Source organism: Medicago truncatula, chromosome 4, assembly GCF_003473485.1.
Source record: "Medicago truncatula cultivar Jemalong A17 chromosome 4, MtrunA17r5.0-ANR, whole genome shotgun sequence".
Taxonomy (NCBI): Eukaryota; Viridiplantae; Streptophyta; class Magnoliopsida; order Fabales; family Fabaceae; genus Medicago; species Medicago truncatula.
Window position 1 is genome coordinate 62,850,830 of NC_053045.1, and position 6,617 is coordinate 62,857,446.

A 6,617-nucleotide genomic window follows, 5' to 3' on the forward strand; every position below is an offset into this window, starting at 1 on the left:
TGACAGTTCTTGGCAACCATATACCAAAAAAAATATAAACCTCTGAATTACGGTACCTTTTTTAATGAAATTCTGATGATTACAGTACTGCTGGTATGTACCATTATCACCATTATAGTATACTACTTCATGGTTCATGCAATTAACAAAACTGTTTGGCTATTTGATATTTCAGTTACCTTGTAGTCGCAAGACAACTGATTTTGTTCATCGTATATTGTTTCTGCATTTTGAGATATTTTACTATGTTAGTTTTGTATGATGATTAAAAATACAAGGTTATACGTGTACAGTATATAACCCACACAGTTTTGTGCCGGTAAACACAATTAACATCGACTAGTCGACCATACACTTGAAGTGGACCATATTTATTTTAACGTTAGTGGCAGCTGCAAACTATAGTAAAGTCAATAAACCGACAATATCAACTAGCTTGTCGATAGCCTGAGATTAGGATTCTCTAACTTCCCATCCTCTATCTTTAGGACTTTGTGTATTTTATATATAGAGAAAGAAGTGAGGAAGAGAGGGAATTAAGATGAGTGTCATAGGAGAGAGCTATAGAGAAATGTAGAGGGCAGTTTTCTCGCTAGAACTAGACAATCTCAACTCGATTAGTCTACGTTTAGCCCAATATATAAAATTATTTAAAATAAAATGTTAAGAATTTGAAGTTATTTGGCATGAATGAATGGTGTATATGTGCTAGGAGACACTTACTGAAGATGCCTTGTGCATCGGAAATCAGCTATCGCCTTTGGATTGTGCTAATTGTTTCGACAAACCAACATACTCTCAACGTTTTTAAATATAAGTAAAATTGATTTTTTATCTTCATTCAATTAATAATGTATGTGGTTTATATTATGAATCACATATATTATTAATTGAATGAACTAAAAAGTCAATTTTGCTTATATTTAGAAACGGAAGGAGTAAGTCTTCTAACATGCTTTATTTATATCAACACACTTTCCGTAAAACTTCTCAAAATATTGTCAATGTCATAATTGTTTTAAGTCAAACATGCTAAACTATGAAGTTCTTATGTTATGGTCTATCAAAAAAAATTATACATCATGTTGGTATAAGTCGCGTTAATCAATTTTTATGAGCATTCATTCAACCGTATAGTCTCATAATTGCACAACATCGGGATTCCTCTCATTTTAATGTGGATTCGGTTTATTTACGTGTCATTTTGCCTAAGAGCGTGTCAAAAGTCGCTCATTGAACATGCTATATGCTTCGATAACCATTTTGGACCCTCACATGTCTTGTGTCACACACCCACCAATTTTTTATTGGTTCGTGAACCATGTTGTATTAGAAAGTGTTTGCTTTGATACCTTTTGTAGCATTCTAGACTACTTGTAAGATTTTCGATTATTCTCATAAACCAACATGGATATTTTTAAAGCGTTTTATCTGCATTAACTCAAATTGAGAAAAACTTTTAATTATGTCATTCTCTTTATATATAATTATTTAAAGTCAAACACGCTTAAATATAAAGTTCTATTGCTACAAAAAATAATAAGCTTTCATTTCTTATTTGAATTTCTTCGATCATAGATAGAGTCTTATTCTTGTACGACTTCAAGATCCATTTCATAACTATATAATTTAGGTTTGTTCATGTGTCATTTTACCTTGAAGCATGTAAGAGTCATTAATTAAAAGAATACACATGATTTCAATTGCTCTTATCCTCGTTAGCTTTAAGCGTCACATCAAACTCATCATTGATCAATTCACTCTCTTAAGAGAATAATTTTTTTTTTTTTTCATGAAATAATTTTAAAATAAGGTCTTTAGTTTTATTATTTCTCTTACAGTTTCCATTATGATGGTGTTTAATTTTATTATCTTTTATTATACAAAATAGATTACAATCCATGTATATCTCCGGCTAAAGAAGTGTATAATAATATCTTCTATAACGAATAAAAGGTTACCAACAGTATTATTTTTTTTTACAAAAGCGAAATAGGAACAGATGTTTTTTTACAAAAGCGACAACTAAAAGGAACACATGAAATATTAATTATTGCTCCCTCCGTCCCTAATTATAAGACCTTTTTGAGAATTTTTTTTGTCCCTTTTTATAAGACCCCTTTTGTTATTTCCAACTACATTAATTATTTCTTTACATACATGCCCCTATTTATTATACATCTTTTTCTTCAATCAACAATAAATAATATGTTGAAAACATAAACTAACCTTCTTTTTTAAAGGATAAAATTGTAAAAACAATAGTAATTACAAACAACTTTAATACAAATATCCACTATCTTAATTCCCGTGATTTTGGCAAAAGGGTCTTATATATAGGGACGGAGGGAGTATTTTTTTTGGTACAAAAATATTAATTAATTCTAATGATTGTAAACAAAATAATTGTCGCTTCCATTCGTCCAAAAAAATGATTATAAGGAAAATTATGGATTTAGATCCTCTCCAACCATTTCTCTTATGTAGTTTGTTCTGTCATAATCTAAGATTCATTCACATTTTCTCTCTTTTTCCCTGGTGTTGTTTTTTGTTCATTTATGAGTCAATCAACCATTGAATCAGAAAAGTAGAGGGTTGCACAAAAAAGGTAGGAGAGGATCCAATTCCAAAAATTATAACATGGTAACACATATTTTAAACAACTTTATTACCGCAACTAGTGCTTTTTTTAATGTTGGTAATTTTGTAAATGAATCTTGCAATAAAATGAGATAAATAAATCTCGATTGATATGGACAATGCATAATATATGTAAGGTTCGAGATTCAAACTCCGGCCACCACAAATAAAAATATTGTAGTTCTAAAATGAGATGGTGTCGCTATTGTCTCGTACTCCCTCCGTTTCAAAATATAAGCAAAATTCACTTTTTAGGTTCATTCATTTAATGATGTATGTGGTTCTGAACCACATACATCATTAAACCACATACATCATTAAATGAATGAACCTAAAAAGTGAATTCTACTTATATTTTAAGACGGAAGGAGTAATATATTAAAATTATAAGAATATTTTCAAGTGTCTTTTTTATTAGCAATTTGATGGGCTACATTTACTAAGATCGGTTAATGTTTGATATGTGGTCTAATGGATCACACGATATTAAATTACTTTTTTTTTAGAGAATGGAGCCATTAATGAAGCTTACTAGTTTGTTATTGGATTTCTCTAAGTATTGCATTATTGTATAAGCACCGCCACAAGAAGAAGAAAAAAATTACTAATGAAAAGACATACATTTGAAAATTAGATTGACTTGCTAAAAACGCATTGGAAAACTAAAATAATTAACAAAACACATATTTAAACATACTTGTAATTTTGATATGTTTCACGCTTACAAATTCCTCTAAGGTGCTAGATTTTAAAAATTAAAAAAAAATAGATACTAGTTTATTAGTTTTGTATAAAAATAAAAATAAATTAGTTTTGTCAAGCAGTTTAGTGATTAAATATTTATCTATTTAAAAAAAAAGTGAGGTATTTGAAATTTAAACTCAAACTCTTTTGTATATATATATATATATTATGCAATGTTTCTAATATCCTATTGTTCACGTGAATTTAGCTCAGTTGATAAGCATAATATATGTGAGGTGTGTGTTCGAACCCTAAAAAAAAAAAAAAAAACTCAATGCCTATTTTTAAAATTTATTATCTTGAATACACTATTTATAAATATTACAGTGACATCATTTTCCACACCGACTATTTATCCAATAAAATGTTGCAAAGTGGTTCTTGAGTCTTGACTATGGTTGGATTGAAGATCTGTACATCGGTAAAGAAACATTGGCCGTATAATGGTCTTTATGGAGGGCCCCGTTGTCCTTTGGGTGCTCAGAGAGAACTCGTCCCCGTCCATCTATTATTATATGTTAAGTGAATGATTAATCGTGCTTAATACACATTACACACCTACCTGCAAAAATATGTTACTTGCATATGATTTTCATTTTGAAATATCTTGCTCATAAAAAAATGTGTATGTTAAGAAATAAAGGAAAAACACAAGATCAAAGAAGAAGAGGAAGGAGAAGATGAAAACACTTTTTATTATTCTCTTCACAAACGTATCTTTACAATATAATATGAGTCCTATTTATAATACACAAGATGAGTAAGTAAGTGTGATCAATGAAATTAAGGTCCACCAACTATTCACTTAATAACGGGGGTTATAGGAAGGTGAAGAAGGATGGACATCCACTAAGTCTTTATTTCATAACACTCCCCCTTGGATGTCTATGAGGATATGCCTCATTAAAACCTTACTAAAGAAAAACTCAATGGAAAAAAATTCTAGTGAAGGAAAAATAGTACGTCAATTCATAAAAGATGTTTTCAAGAGTTATGGAGAAAAGAGTTTGTGCTTGCTTACCTTGTAACTCAGGCCTTCAAGAAGTCTTATGCAATAAGAAAGAAGAAAATCATAACCAAACTTTGATCGTAGAATAAGGAAACAATATTGGACGTTTCAATCGATATAATAGAAATATGATCGTATCAAGAAAATCATTGATCAAACACTAATTTCTGATGGTGAGAAAAACACAAGAAGGGGGGTTGAATTGTGTTTTCTTTTTCTTCTTTTTCTCCTAAGCTGAAAACACTGATCAAAAGCAGATAGAGTTCTACTTCTGAAGTGATGTTCAAAACAAGATGCAGCGGATAAAACAGAGAGAGAGAGAGAGAGAGAGAGAGAGAGAGAGAGAGAGAGCGAGAGAGGGAGGGAGGGAGGGAGGGAGAGAGAGAGAGAGAAAAGACACAAAGCAATTATACAGGTTCCTTCCACAAACCGGAAGTCAGTCATGTCCCCCTTGCACTTCCAAGGAGAGTTCACTATGTAATATCTGATTAGAATTGCTCACTGCTAAAAACTAGCAAGAGACTTCAAATGCTCAAGCACAACTGCAAGAGACTTCCTATACTCCTGAACACAATCAAGAAACTTCTAATGCTCAAGCACAATTGCAAGAGACTTCTTAATTCAAACAGAATTACAAAGAAAAATGGTTGAGGTTGAACACTTGATATACAATCAGTGGTGTTCACAATACAAATCAGATACAGACTCTTAAGACTCTGGAATTTCTAAGATATGAACTTTGATAAGAAATTCTAAGTGAACTTTGAGTGCAAAACAATTTCAGCAGAGTTTTGACACTTGTAATTCTTGGTATTGTTCTATTTGTAACTATGAGTCTTCACTCCTTTATATAGAGGTGTGAAAGAGACGTTGAATTGCCTGCACATTCAAAATAGAGTCGTTTGAAGCTTTTGATCAATCACCAATGATCTTTTGCCTGATATAGTTATTGTCCTATGAAGGATCAATTTCAAATGCATTCCCATTATGAAGGAACATCGTTGCAGACGGAGTTGTTTTTCTTGTCTTTTAGCAGAGACAAAAAAACAGAGTAGTGGAGGTAGTGGTTGTACACTTCGTACAAACGTACTTTGTCAATGCTCTTTGAAGAACAAACATCCAATGCCTTCAAATCCTTTCAAAATAGTTGTTGCTTCACTTTTCCAGTCTTCTGCAATCATTAGACGAGTTTGACCATTAAACAGCTTTTGAAGCTTTAAGTTGCATCTCCTGATGAACTGCAGCTTCTGGTGATTTTCAGCTTCTGATGACGTCACCACTTCAGGAGCACTTTGTCTTCAGGAGCAATTTTCTTCAGACGCTTTAAGCTTCCTTTTTGTTGATTCCTTTGCTCTTTATTGTTCTTCCAAGACCTTTTTAAGATGACAAATTTTGTCTATAATCCTGCACACTTGAACAAATATTAGCATATTCAATTGACAATTTTTAATACCTTGTTATCATCAAAACTCTCAAGAGTTAATGTTAAACACATTTTGTTCCAACAATTTCCATAACCACAACATTGGTTATATGAAACTAATAGTATGAACCATTCACTTATGGGAATGACGTTCAATGTGACCTTTCACCATTTTGATAAAGAGCCACTCTTTGTTCAAATACAAATGTGACTAATCTTTCGAAAATATTCTTGAAGATACTCACTTATTTTGCTACTTCAAGAGCATTTCGAATGACATAGAAATATACATATTGTCTCACATTTTCTCTTTTATTTTTATAGATCAAATAGATCTTATAAATATCAAGTTTTAAATGTGTTGTTCTTCAGGAACTCAAACACAAATCTCTATCAACAATGACAATGGAAATCACAATAGTTTTATTATGCAATCCTTCACGAATGCTTGATATTAAGTTATTAGTTCTTCTAGAACTATATCTCAAATCTTCATAAACAACGAGGAAAAAAATCATTCTTTGAGCAATCCTTTAGGGATGCTTTAAAATTAAATTTTAGTTCTTCAAGAACTATATCTCAAGTCTTCATAAACAGTGATAAAAATTTGATTGTTTGCAATCCTTCAGGGACAAATCATTTGATCTTCATATATATTTAGTTCTTCATGAATTATATTACACATGATCTTCACAATAATGAAGAACAATTCTTTGAGCAATCCTTCATGAATGCTTAGGAAAAAAAGTAGTTCTTCGAGAACTATATCATAAAATAAATAAAATTATGATAATTATAGTT